This window comes from Camelus ferus, chromosome 3, assembly GCF_009834535.1.
Source record: "Camelus ferus isolate YT-003-E chromosome 3, BCGSAC_Cfer_1.0, whole genome shotgun sequence".
Taxonomy (NCBI): domain Eukaryota; kingdom Metazoa; phylum Chordata; class Mammalia; order Artiodactyla; family Camelidae; genus Camelus; species Camelus ferus.
In genome coordinates this window covers 33,647,255-33,662,433 of record NC_045698.1, presented here as the reverse complement: position 1 = coordinate 33,662,433, position 15,179 = coordinate 33,647,255, and the positions used below count along the sequence as shown (strand labels likewise).

Below are 15,179 nucleotides of genomic sequence, written 5' to 3'. Positions count from 1 at the left end.
GAGTATGAATTTTCTATTTAAAAAAGTTTTAAACATTATTGTTAGTAAACACCTTATTTTTATTTACTTATAATTAAACATATAATATTATATTAGTTTCAGGTGTATAAATAGTGATTCAGTGTTTTTATACATTATGAAATGATCATTGAAATAACACATTACCATCCATCACCCTACAAATCTATTACAGCATTATTGACTATATTCCCTATATGTATGTTACATCCCCTTGACTTAATTAATTTATGGCTGGAAGTTTGTGCCTCCCAATCCCCCTTCACCTATTTTGTTCATCCCCTCACTCCTCTCACCTCTAGCAACTACCAGTTTTTTCTCTGTATTAGTGAATCTGTTTCTGTTTTGTTTTGTTTGTTTGCTTTCTTTTAAAATTTCTACTAAATCAGTATCTTCAATATTTTAGAGTAAGTCCTGAAAAACGATACTTGCTCTCAACCTCGTTAATCTCTTGCTTAATGGAAAGAGCCATGGGCCAAAACACTGGATTCTAGATTACTTGCCTCCGTCACTCACTGATTTTGAAACATTAGGCAAATCATAATCTCCCTGTGCCTCTGTTTTTTGTTTATTTCTTTAATCTTATAAATACCTGGTTTAGTTTCAATCAAGATTATACAGTAGATTAAAGAAGATGACAGTAAGTGCGTGCTTTCAAAGGTGAAAGCTCTGAGCAATTGTTTTTTTAAATTACTTGTATTTAAAAAATATATGTCATATATAAAATATCTTTAACATGATATGTATGCATATGTATTTTCTCAGGTTACAGTGGGTAGAACCAGATGTGAGTGAGTTTAACTTGTATGAATAATGAGACAATGGCTTACTTAACAACCCTGCTTTGTGTTGGGGTTAAAGTTTAGAACAGAATAAAAGAATCATGCTTGGAATACATTGAATAGGTAAAGTTTGAGAAGATTAGCAGAACTCTGAGTCTCTTGGCCTTCTTATCAGTGCTATTGATAAAAACAAAATTAATCTTTTTGTCCCCGTGCTTCATTGCTACAAAAAAGTGCAAGAATTTCTGGCTATTTGATTAACTTGGTAGATTTACAATACCAAAGAAATTAAGGATCTAGCTGTCTAGCTTAGGACATTGTAAGCCAGCAGCCAATCCCCCAAAAATCTGCAGTTTGGACGTGTGTGAAGTAGAATTAGCTGCTGCAGAAGGCAGAAACTTTCTTTTCTCGTGATCCTCTGTGAAGCATCCTGGCTGAACTGCACCGTGGATTAGCTAAGGGAAATGCTTCCTTTCCTCTTTCCTTTTTAGCACGCAACTGCCACAGTGTGCTATGGTTGCCTGGCCCTTTGGCAATATTTGGGAATTTCTAGGTACTATGTTGGAGTTTTTATCTTCATCTTCTACATTATGATTAAACAGTGGGACAATAACTATTTTTTCATTTCACTTTACTGCTATTAAGTCATGTTGATTGTTTTGTTAGGAGTAATATGTCACTGAGAATACCAAAGTTGACCTCTTGTCCTTCTTTTCCATATATATTTCACTCTGGGTCTTTGAATAAGAACTTACAAAGGCTATCACCTAATCACAATATGATGGGAAAAACAGAATATATTACACTAATTTTTTTTTTTTTTTTTTTTTGCATTCAGTACATTTTCGCATGAGCAGCGTGCATTTTCACCTTTGCTCAAAGCCTAACAGGTCCACCTGGGCTTTCCCGTAGCTGCTAAAAGCAATGTGAATTGTTACTTTATATCATACACCTATAATACCTAAATAGGCTATTAAAGGATGGAAACCATTCCCTTTTCTTCCCCTAACATACTTTTTTGAGTAAGAGTTTCATGGTTTGCTAAAGTTCTTAACAAATGAGGTTGGCAACACTTGCTACTTGGTCTGTCTAAAGTTTTCTTGGGACAACTGAAAACTTAACATAATTTTAGAGAAAAAAATGACAGAAGCTAAATAAGAGGTATTTATTAAGACTGGGGACATGGAGTTATATGTTTTCCTGCATCATTTGATAACATCATTAGTACCTGAAATGGAAAAAGGAATAAAATTCTTTGAAGATCTTACGTTGGTTGAGAAGGAGCAAGACATATTAATGTCTTAAAATTTTACTTTTCTTACTGCTAATCAAGGCTAAAACCATGTTTACTGCTCAAAAACTCTGCTGAAATAGCTGGACAATTTCCATCTGATGACAGAGCAGCTATTACTTGGAAATAGTTTCAGGGCATTTGGGCATTTTAATAACATTAAACCAAATGTTTATTTCAGCTGCAAAGATGGAAACAAATTGTTATCATTTGGAAATGTTTTCTCTTGAAATATTCTTTTTTTCCAACTATAAAAACACAAGTATTGGGTGTTTTCTATTGAAATATTGTTTTTTTTTTCCAACTATAAAAATACAAGCATTGGGTTTTATTTCTGGTAAGATTTTATTAGAAAAGTACTTGTCAGTTTAGACCCCATATTATTGTAAAACCTTGGCATGAAGATGTTGCTAGGAAGGTACCATAGAAGGATGTATTCTTTTTCAGCTGTCCTCATGATAAATAATACACATTTGAAAAATGACTCCTTAAATTTGTAAATTTAGCTTGTGATTTCAGAGTTTTGATTCTAAGTTGATTGGTCAATATGATAATCAAATGAGTAGCCTTATTCTGATTACCTGATCGACCTAACCATTGTAGATAATACAAATAGCAAGTTCTGTGTATGTGTTTTTAAAGTCAATATTTCAAATGTAAAATCAGGTCACAGGCAGCAAAGTGAATTGCCTAACAGAGCGTGGAATAAGACTTGAAATTCCTATCCCTGAGCTAGTCATCGTAATAGAATCCCAGTTTGTTTTCAATTTCTTGTTTCAGAACTGGCTTGACTTTTCATTTTCCTCTCACCATTTACGCTGAACAGATTTTAAGTTTACCACCCCTTTTTAAATCTCCAAAGTCCTAAATTTTTATGCTATTTTATGTGTATTTCTTACTGAACAAATCAATTCAAGCAACCTCTTATTAACAATGTGTATTTTTAGAGTTTCTAGATCTGATGTGTTTTAGACTTAGAGTTAAAATTGTTCAGAATGTAAACAAGTATTTTCTCGATTTGATTTTTAAAATATCTTATAAGAAGTATCCATTCATGCAATTTTGTTGCTAAAATATTGATTATTTTTTCACTTGTAAGACTTACATTATCTAGTCAACTGACATGGGTCACTGGGAAATCAGTATATTAGAACATTTGGCTATTATTGATCTGAAAAAATTTTAGAATAGCATTTAAGAGGTCATTGTCTTCATATCCTATTACCAATTCCAAATGTCCATTTCTCTTTATCTGTGTCCTTGGGTTTCATTATAGAGGACTTTTACTGATGATAATTTGTTCCCTTCCCTTATCTGATTAAAAAATCAATTCTGTTGCACTGTTTCATGCACGCCTGCATGTGTACACATAGATAAGTTATGGTATATGCTTTGCCAAGCTCATGGAATGGAAGCGTTGTCTCCATTAGTTATTATTGCCACCTGAGTAATCTGCTAACACATAAATTTTCTATCGACAGAGTTAAAAATTCTCAACTCCTAACCAGACTAAAAGAAAACTTAACTATATGCAGACATTTCTTTATAGTAGCATGAAAAGGCAAATTATTAACCAGTTATTAATCAAAAGGCCCATTTCAACTTGAATTCTGCTCTTGTTAAAGGTATTTATTTCCACAAAAATACGGTAGTAATTCAAGGGAGGATAACAGAATAGACATTACATTTACCTGGAGAACCTGCAAAAATACTTCTGCCTGGGCTCCATCCCAGTAAAATGGGATCAGAATCTCTGGGATGGGGTCCAGGCATGAGTAGTTTTTCACAGCTCCCCACTCTGAAAGCCATTGCCTTAGGTACTCTCCTTGAATTTTCCCTTGTTTAATTTCAGTCATGTTTTCTTGTTTAATCAGATGTGTTTCTTCTCTGCACTAGAATACACTGCTTGCATGAAGCCAGCTTACTTTCAAACTTTAACCCCCCAAGCCCCTCAGACTGAGCATATAAATATTTAATATTAGAATGAATTTATTTGCCTACAGACTGTAGAGGTCTTGAGATTGGGAAATCCACTTAGTTCTCACACAAATAAACAAAGAAATAGCAAACAAACCCAAATAAAAAAACTTATGCAACAATTGGGGGCTCATAAAATATTTACTATCTGATTGGTTCCTTCAGATAAAGTTACATTTATTTTATTGAAATTATTTCTGATGTTTGGGGGTGACCAACCATCCTAGTTTGCTCAGGATAGAGGGTTTCTTAGGATGTGGGCTTCCATTTCTAAAACCGGAAAAGTCCTGAGCAAACTGTGTTAGCTGCTCACTGTACTTCCATTTCCTTAATTTAAATGTACTGATCCCAGCTCCCTGTGTAAATGGATACCTAATTGACAGGATTCCTATTAATCCATGTAAATTTTTTTTAAAAAATCCTAAAAATGGCAAAATTGGTCTTCTAGATAGAAAAAGAACATTTTAGGATTAAACATTTAGGAAAAGTAGAGTGAGAAGACTGAGCTGAATGATATCTGATCTTTCTCTCAGTTGAAACATCTTGTTATTAATTAGAGGGAAATGCTACCTTATGCATCACCTGAGACTTGAGAACACTATTTAGAATTTAACAGTCTTGCCCGACTATCCTCCCAGATAAATTTAATTTAATTGATTAATTTAATTTAATTCAAGAAATACTGGGCGCCAGTGGGGATACAGAAGCCATTCATATACAAGAACTCTTTTTTGGCCTCAAGGAATTTATAATCCGGTTGAAAAAGACCATCCATGATAGGGAGGAAATTGGAGTGACCCCTGGACCGTTCTCTTAGCAGGTGTAAATGGTTCAAGTTTACTATGAGGTTGCTCTTTATGTGGGTACTTTCATTCTCCAAACAAATCCCCATTCTTACCTGTTTCTGTACCTGGTTTTTAAGGGGTCTAGACAGGCTGCTTTGGCAACCACCTGAAATCACTTTGCTGACAAGGGTTTTGCTGTTCTCACAACAAGGAAATCTTGCCAGGTGACCTGTAGGTGTGCTTTGATGATATTTATTCTTCTGTTATTTGACCTTTTCCAGTGTTTGATGGAGGCTGCTCAAAAAAAAAAAAAAAAAAAAAAAAAAAGGGAGGAGGCATATTTTGGCAAAATGGCAAGGGAAGAATTGGGAAAGGGGTACAGACTTTATATTTTGAATTGTAAAGTTCAACATTTTCAGACTAGAGGAATTTCAAATATGACTCTTCTCCTTGCCAGGTATAAAAAATGCCATGTGCTGTTGAACTCCCTAAACCTGTTTCTCATTTGTCAGATTACAATGGTTATTCTAACTCTTTCATGTGCTCGTTGGGAAGATTAAATGCGATAATGCATGGAAAGGATTTAACACGATTCCCGGCACATAGTTAATACTCAAGAAGTATGTATATTTGTGTCATTGCAGCTGTAATTCCTCCATGCCTCCCTTTAGGGCTGCCTAAAGATGACCAAATTTTGTGTGCTTAATAGATGTAAAATCATTTAGAAATGACTTAGTATTTTCTTTATCTCCACAGTATCTTTAGAAATTGGAGGCAAGAAAAACTGCACTAGTAAAATGATATTAAGTAGAAGAATGTGAAAAGCACATTGGACCAAATTATCCACATCAGAAAACACTTAAATCTGGGAAACCATGAGGCTGTGAGTAGCACTGGACTATTTCTAAACAGAAAGCCCTTCCTCTACTTTTTGAAAATATATCAACAAAGTAATTTATCAAAGTGTATTTTCTAAGCTCCTTTTTTGCATATGTTTATATTTATATGTGAATATATTTAAATCCTTGGAATTTAAATTTCATTTTTAATACCTTTGTAAATACACTTGGCGACAGCAGCAGCATGTGTGTAAAAGCAATAGAAGGCAGCTTGGTACTTTCCGTAAAGAGGAAGAGAGAGGTACATAAGAATACATGAACTGGCTGCTGTCAAAGAAGCAGGGATTGCTGAAGGGGTTAATAACAGCTAGTGAGGAGGTGCTGCTGTTCTGGGCCAGAGATTCCGCGGCTGCCTGCTGGAGCTATAATCTTCATAATTATATTTCTTTTCTGTTTTATCTATAGAACTTAATACTTACAGCCCACTCTGGATTAACATCTCAGAATTTGCATTAACAATGCTTCAGTTGTCTTCTTTTTAAGATGATTTACATAAAAACCAGTACAAACATTACCTTTTAGATTTCTGGCTATCAGGTTTTAGCAGGGTGTTATTTTTGGTAGCAAAGGGCCTCTGACATTGCTTTGGAATTGCCTCCTTTTGTTGCATCAGCCTCAGGTCACTGGAGAAGAACAGAGGCTTTGAGGTTGACAAAGATGAGGAGGTGATTTGTGGGCCAGAGCATCAACAACCGGCACAGGTGCACGTGAGAGCAGCAGCCTCTGGCCCCACACTCTGCAGAGTCGCTTCTTTCCTTCTAGGAGCCCAGACTGTTCACCAAGCATGAAACGCTTTCAGTCTGTTTCTGACATAAGGAAAAACAGCTTGTCCTAAAACAAGTGTTTCCCCTAAATGCCCAGTTCTCCCTCTGGAGTAAAGTGGATGGATAATTGGATTTCAATGAACATAGAGGTTGGAAAGGATGAAAACATTTTCATTGTGCTAATTTTCATTAATTTAGAACTCTCAAGTAGGTAGTTTTTTGTTTAGGGATTTTTGGGGTTTGTTTGTTTTGTTTTTTAAGAAATGGAAATGTGGTTGCTTTGCTCTTTAAAATATAGCCCGATCAGAATTTTATCTACTGAGATCTGAATGAAATTGAAGTTTTGGAAAATCCTTAGCTTATGAAAACTCAAGTCTGTGTACCAGTTTTTGTTATTAAATGAATATTTGCAGCCTCAAATAAAGCAAAAGAGCAGGTGGATTATCTCAGAATAGAGACAATTCCTTTTACTTTTATGAACTAATATTGATAAGTGCTTCAGTGTAAGAACTGAATCTCTGTTGAAGTGTTCTAGGGTCAGTTTCACTTTTACACAATACAGCTATTATAATTCATCAAGAGAGGATCTTCTAACTCAGTGGGGCCTAGATTTTTACACAGCTGTGTGTATTTTGCTTATTTCTATATTTTTCAAAGTCTCTTACCTAATTAATCATGATGTTTTTCTTTATTTTATTTTATTTGACTGATTTGTTACCAGAGACCTTCAACAGAATCAAATGCCTGTGCCTTCTCCCTGTCTATCAGGAGGGCGTGCTGAAATGTTCTCATCCTGAATCGCCTAGGTAAAAACCTCTTATTTTGGCATTTGGTTACACTTACTCTCTTTCACCTAAGTTCCGCATGATACTGCAGTATGCAGAGCATCTGTAAATTGCGAACGTGCACCATTAACACTACTCCTAGGTTTCTGCATCCTGAGTTTTGTCATAGACAAGAACAACTACATTAAATTCCCCTTCAAGGCTCGAGGAAGCATATGTAAACAGTAATTTATTCAGCCTCTAAAAGAATCAAGTGCAAATCAGAAGCAGGAGTGAGGCGGGGCTAGGAAAAAAAATGCTACAGAATTATTTGGAAAGACTAAAGGACATCTAGAAAACTACTGTTCAGTATCATCCCTATCTCTTTAAAGCTTGTTTACAAGTCAAAGTTTACATTTCCACAAGATATGTATTGGTAAGATTTTCAAACAGGAAAACTGTATGAATCATTTTCTTTGAGCAAAAGCTACTGATCATCAAGGTAATAAGTTTTTCTTTCTCTTCCTCTCAGACTTAAGTACAAAATCAGTCTTCAGTGATGTGCTCAGAATTATGCAGCTTTTCAGAATGACATTATTTCTTCCAAGGGGTCACCTCATTTTAAGGATAACTGCAGACTTTACTTAGGTGTAATTTCATTCCTTCTTCTGCAAAGCTGCAGGTTAAGCTCAACATGACAGTGTGAGTGATGTGCTTGCTAAATTTGCACTAACATATGCAAATTTAGGGAGGAATTATTTATCAGAGAGTAATATGCTTAAGTTTTTTAATAAAGAAAAGTCTAATAAGCATAAAGGAGAGGGCTGTGTATGAAGCTGATGACAGATTGGAATCATTTGCTAAAGGAAATCACCTCATGTGGAAATTCTGCTGCCACAGAGAGTATCATGCATGTAGAACAACCTTCTTGACTTTGATAAAAGGGACACAGATACCGCAAAGTTCTAGTTGACCTTCACATTTCTGTATTGTGATTGAAGAGGAGGCATCCTCCCCCAATGGGTAGGATCTGTGCCTTTCTCCTCTGCCTCCCTGATTCAGACTGAACATATTTATCGTTGGCCAAAGTCAGACAGACTTTCTCGTGGGACCAGGGGGCTCTGGGTTTGATCTAAGTTAGTTGTCCCCATCTGTAAGGTTTACCAGGTTTTACCAAGTAGATGCTTGTCTATTTCTCAATACACCTTTCCCCTTTCGCAAGACTTAGGCCCGCTCTTCTATATCTTTCTTGGTTCTTGAATAGAAAGACAATGTTTTAAGACTAAGTAACTCCTGCAAAACCATTTTGCTTAAAGCTGATAATTATAAGCTCATGCTACATTGTATCTTGTGGTTTGTGAAGAGTTTTCACATATGCCAGTTGCATTAGAGAGTCAAAAGTAATCCAGTATATAGATTGTGTGAATCACGTACATAGAATATATCTATTCTATCCTCCAGATCACTATGCTTACTCATTTTTATCATGAATAGAGATTTAAGTGTTTTTCTTTCTTATGATGATGCCTAGTCTAGGTTTTGTTTGGTTAACTGTTTTTATTCATTCCTCTCTTTACTTCATATGCCAGCAGATGGGTGTTTGGTTTTAAATTAAAAAAAAAAAAAAAAAAAAAAGGAGGGATAGTGCCCACAAGCCAGTCTATTACACCATATTTCTGTTATTGAGTATCTTATACAGATTGTTTTGTGCTGACTTTTCTCTTGGAGCGGTAGCTATCAGAGGACTACGGAGCTCACTGGTTCCTCCAAGCAGTTCTCTCTGACTTGAGAGTTGAGCCAGGCAAAATGATGTTGATTCTTTTTCCATTTTTTTCTTCTCTGATTTGTTTATGAATTAATGCAGATGCAAACTGTTGATTTTCTAATATAAAATTTCCATTTTGGTTAAATTTTCATTAAAAAGTCACAAAATGAACATTTGAATACAGGCTTCCAATAATGGTTATTTTCATAATGAAAAGTTTTATCTGATTTCTAGGTTGTTTAGTTAATACTTGCTTGCAATAAATATTTATAAATTACTTTTTAATTACATACTCTGTAATTTTTATAAAATCAATTATATAGTTTCACTTTTAACAGTATAACAGGGCTTTCAAAGGGCTAGCATCTTCATGTGTACCCCAGCACATTCCATTTCTCTGACAGAATTCATCACTTTGTAATATAATTGCTTTTTTATGTATCCGTATCTTCCACTAAGACTGTGGACATACTGAGGGCAGAGACTCTGTCTTATTTATTTGTGATTCCTTAGAATCTTTTATTAGTAGCAATTTTGGTCTAGGAGCAGCAAGGATCCTAAGGAACCACAAAAAATAAGCTTAATTTGGAAAAAAAAATTGAGTGAATTTTTCTTGTTGAAACCACTCTACTAAGATTATTTGGATAACTTTTTTTTTAACCTGAATGTGTTTATGACTTTTTCATCCTTCTTTCTCCAGTCATAACCTTGAGCACAGGTAAATAAACTATGAATGTTGTGAGCCTGACTAAGAATGCCTAAGTCCCAGTCATCTGAGAAGTTGATTATCCCACAGGAGGTTACACTCCTTTTCATTTCCATTTCTTAAATTGCATTGACAGAATTTAAACATTTATTACCTAACAGGGCTCTTGCCTTTATAATTATCTTATTTTAATAAGAGGGCTTGTAACCATGATTTTATATACAGTGGAGGAAAAAAATGGCAGGCATGTTCCTAATTCATTCAAATTTTAGAAGAAAAGTAAAATGAATTCCAGATGTAGATTAATTTTTAGAGTACAAGATCAGATCAGTAAATATTTATTTATCAAAGAATGATGACTCCTTTGCAAGATAGTTTGAGCTATATTCAACCCCATGTGATTTAGAATGCATGTTATTATTGGCAAGCAAATTCTTCAATTAGAATACAATCTTTCAAGAGAAATTTAGACGATCTCTCATGTTTAATCACTTAACATTGTAATTTGATCAAATATCATATGACAAACAATATTTCATTGTGGAGTGTGAATGCTGACATGAGAAGGCAGCTAAGGTTTCCATGTCTAATTCCTGCTAACCTACACCATATACAGTCAGATTGAGACACACAGACCTATATAGAAGGTTAAATTTTTAAAAATGTATCTGGGGTACATTTACTCTCATCCTGTCTGAATAAAATAACACTATTTTTTATTATGAAGAAGACAGAAAATAACTTTAAAGAACATCTTTTGATAATCTGAGACAGCATAAAATGCTCTTATGTTTCAGGGTGGTACTTGTGTCATGAGATTACATCTATTTATTTTGGTTTGTATGAAAGATTTATAGAGCCTTTTGCTTTTTTCACATACATATCTTTATTCTATAAATGGCACCCTGAAATACAGTGATGAATATCCAAATTTTAATTTTCTTGTGAAAAATGGCACCGAGCTTTATAGTATATGTACCAGAGTGTGCAAACTATACTTTTTTTTGGAAGTATAATCAGTTATAACGTGTCAATTTCTGGTGCACAGCACAATGTCCCAATCATGCATATATATATATATATACATTCATTTTCACATTCTTTTTCATTAAACGTTATTACAAGATATTGAACATATTCTTCTATACAGAAGAAATTTATTTTTTTATCTATTTTTGTATATAGTGGTTAACATTTGCAAATCTCAAACTCCCGGATGTATCCCTCCCACCCTCTTTCCCCCAGTAACCATGAGATTGTTCACTAATATACTTGTTTTTGAAGAACTAATATTTAAAAAAACCTTGTGAAAGCTCTATAAAAGCGGTGGACTTTACTCCATGAATCAAATCCACTTTAGCTTTCCTGGTTTAGATTAACATTTGAGATAGAGGAAAAATCTGCCTCAATGCCTTCACTTTATTAAACTAGAGTTGACAACATAGAATCCATCCTACAATTAGAAAAGGCTGCCTTTAGTTTTAGTGGTACAATATTGGATTTCAATGTCATTATTGTTCCAGCTTTTATGTACTAGTTAAGCCAAGCAAAATTGCTACTGGAAATCAGGTTTGGTTTTTTTTTTTTTCTTTTTTTTACAACAAGCTTACACTAGTATGAAACAAAGCTGATCTCTTTCAACCCTTGCATCAACATGGAATCAGGTGAGCAATGAGGGGCATTGTATTTCTTATACAATGCTGTCTTAAAAATGTAAAAACTTAGTATTTCATTTAACAGTATTACCCATTGGCACTCATTACTTTGGAAATAACTCAGATTATATTTTTGGAAGCAAAATTTAAAAATCCATCCATGGTACTTTGACAAGAGTGGCTGACTGAAATCTCTGTCCCTGACCTGGTTCAGAAACTGACTTTAGTGAGCCCATGGGTCCAGGTCAACACTTACCATTATTTTTAGTGAGTTCAACCCAATTTAAAAGGAGGACACAATGAATGTGAACATCTTACCTAAACAAAGTTTGTGATGGTGGGCTGGCCTGACATTGTGTAGATGAGAGAAAGCTGTGCTGGGAATGCCTTACACTTCTAGAATTTGTTGTAGCAAAGAGAGCCTGAGATTTTCTGGGGACCAGAATTAGGTCTTGCAGACAAAAGAGAACACTGGAGGGGTTCTGGGACCTAAACAGGGAGCTTCCTTGTGAGCTAGATTTTCCAAACCAGAGGCTGAGGAGAAGCTAAGTAGCCTGCTAGAGAAGGAATCTGCAGTTGAGGGATCTCCATAAACAAGTGGATGCCTGAAGAATGAATGGAACACATTTCATGCTGAATGTCCATGCTGAATGTCCCCAGACCACCAATGCTGACTCCCAACAGCACTGTCAACTGAGACCTTTCTTGTTCTCTCTCCTTCCCCAGTTACAACTTGGGGAACAACAACCAGGTAGTGGTTTGGTGGAAGTAAGAAAGGAGAACAGACCCAAGGATAGAGTAGACAAGAATCTAATCACACCCCCTTTCCCATGACAGGATTGAATTATATGCCAATAATTTCCTGTTGTAGAAAGTGGGGCATTTAATAATTAATGAAATGAGAAGCTTATTGACTAAATGGTACTGGAGGAACTCATTATCTGAGAGAGTACAGCAAAGTTTAGGATCTATTCTCAATTTCAGACAAGGAGTAGAGAAGACCTAGCTGGACATAGCAGGTTGGAACATACAGTGGAGGAAAAGATAAGGTTGGGGCTGCACCCCAGGGAGTAGAATGGCTGCACATACATGTGTGGAGCATTTGACAATATACAAAACTTTGCATGAGAATGTAAAATTTATGTTCTTTCATGCTTCTTACAGTCACTTGTAAGATAAATAGGACAGACCTGGAAAGACTTGGTGTTTGTTCAATGTCCCACAGGCTTTCCACAGTAAATGGGAGAGGAGCTCAGATCTGACTCCTGCGCAGCCTCTCTCTGCTTCAGTTAGCTGCCTCTTCTGACTACCTGTCTTCCTTTTCGCCAAGCTGACATTCTTTCCAGATCTCTTTACCACATTTGACCCAAAATGTAGTACAGTGTGGCACATGGTAGAAGCTCAGCAAATAATGTTGAATGAGTAAGTGGATGGGTGAATGAATAGCTGACAGGTGAATGGGTGAGTCCATGTTCAAAATACCTTGATCTGAGTTGGTGGTCACATTTAGCCTCTTCAAGTTGTACTAACACAACTGACGCACCAAGTTTTCCTCTGGAAGATTGTACTCTAGACCTGACTTTGCCTCTTTCATTCTGTGATTTTACTAGCACTGAGTTGTTGATTACTATATTTTGCTTTTGGGGGGAAATGTTTGTATGTTTCATTTTGGGAACCTAGTATCTTATGAAGATCAGTACATTGTAGATGCCTAGGTGGTTTGCAGTTGTATTCTCATTTCAGCTGTGTTTAAGAAATCTGTGTTTAAGTTAGAGAGGGCTTTTTATCTTTTTAAAGTGTACATGAATCAGACCCCTATCTCTTGAACTGTTCTTACATACATTTTCTTTAGAATTAGTTTATTATCAGAAAAATCAGAAAAGTTTGAAAGTCCCCCAAATTTATCTGGTATCCCACATTTTCTACAGCAGTGGACACACAGTGATCTGGAGGACATTTATAAGTCATCTCTTGTCATTTTCAACTTCCCTAAGTGATATTTGCATGCTTTTCTAAATTTGTCTTATGGGCTATTCAGTTGCCCTAGTCAACGCGTTGATATAAACATTTGATTTAATTCTGATTAGATTTTCACTTTGAGCTTGTCATTTCTTGTTGAATTTGAATTCTCAACGTGACTGCTGTACATGAACATTGATGCCAATTGTTGGATTTGAGAATGAACAGGGAGGAACTGTCTATACACATGGTAACTGTTGCTAGGGAAACAATCCCCTAGCAAAAATTTTTAATGGTGGCTAAATTTGAGTCAAGGTAGTTTTCACAGAAAAATGGTAGCATTAGAATAAATGTATAGTATTTTTTTATAAATACAGAATGAAGCCATGTGGACTATGCATTTGAACAACTTAGCAGTGCGTTGCGTATCAAGTCTGCAGTTAAAAGAATCGCTTATGTTATGTTTCCATTTTTGTACGTTACTAAAAGAGGACACTCAGTCACTTTTCCATGATAACTAGATTCTTATACTCATTATTTAAATAGCTAATGAGTTTAAATATTTAACAAAAATGTAAGGATTTAGTGTGGTGTAGAGAAAAGATAATTTAGGTAAATTGTTTTAATTCTTATCTCTGACACTTATTGTCTATATAATTTAGAGCCAATTACTCTCAGTAAGCATCAGTCTCCTGGTGATAGTAATATCCACATGGAATGGTAAAAATGTTAGCTTACCAAAAGACTGTACTAGGTAACACATATTCGAATATCTGTATCCGAAACAGAATTTGGTCATCTGAGATGGGCACCTGCCAAAATCAGAGGTGAGTCTCTAAACAATAAAGCAGCAATTTTAGTTCTAGAGACCAGTCAAAAGATTTATTCTACTTCCACTTAATTACTACTCAAAACAATATTGTCCAACATGGAGGTGCTAAATTACTGGCTTTATCTTTCTTATCATGCATTCTTACAGGTATGAATTCTTTTAGGAGTCTGAGCAGAGTGGACTCCCCATTTTTGAGGATGGGGTATCGATCAAAGAGTTTTGCTCACAATCAGAAGTTCACTTTGAAGAGCCTGCAGAGGATATCATGCTAGTTGGTCATTCCCTGGAGGCAGAAGTTACTGCTCTTCAGTCTAGTTTAATGGTATATTCTTTCACATTTCTTCTGGTTATATTAATAAACAAGCGGGCAGCTTTTTAAGAGAACTTTGTTACAGGATAATTTATAGGTAGATTATAGGTAATTTCTTTTGGTAGCAAGGATTTCCATCAGTAGCATTTAATTTCCAAAAAGAGGCACAGAGATTTGGGTTAGTCAAGAAGAAGTTACAATCATAATTTGATATTTGTATCATTTTAATTGCCCGAGTACAGGGAACATTATTACAATATGATGAGGATTAATGGGTCTTCCAGACAATAAAGGGTCTCTTAGGTTACCCCAATTCTAGAAATGTTTTTCTGGCCAAAGTTGGTGTAACCATCATTTTGTAGACTGAAAACTTCAGTGCTATTTTTAACTTTTTACTCCCCTAGACACTACATCTGCATCTAACTGGTTGTCAGCTGTGGCTGCTTTAAATCTCTGCAATACCACTTATTAGCTGTATGAAGATAAAAATCACTACCTCCAGATCATATATCTAATAAAGTGATAAGAATGGCACTGGTCAGAAATCTTGCAAATTGTTCAGAGATTTTAGAAATCTTACTTTAGCCATTTGAACTTATTGCTTTAAAAATATTTCACATATGTGTTAGGCCGCATTCTCCATAAAAATGGCGAGAAAGCTTACATGTCAGT

At 35.2% G+C, this 15,179-nt stretch overlaps 1 long non-coding RNA gene across 1 annotated transcript in view; it reads left to right on the top strand.

The window, feature by feature from the left end:
• The window catches only part of LOC116660989, a 191,935-nt gene extending 177,124 nt beyond the window's left edge, over positions 1–14,811 (top strand). Inside the window, exons 8-10 of the long non-coding RNA XR_004316733.1 lie at positions 5,610–5,736; positions 7,238–7,322; positions 14,345–14,811. This is a non-coding gene — a long non-coding RNA (uncharacterized LOC116660989). The remainder of the gene's footprint in view (positions 1–5,609; positions 5,737–7,237; positions 7,323–14,344) is intronic.
• The last annotated feature ends 368 nt before the right edge of the window (positions 14,812–15,179 follow it).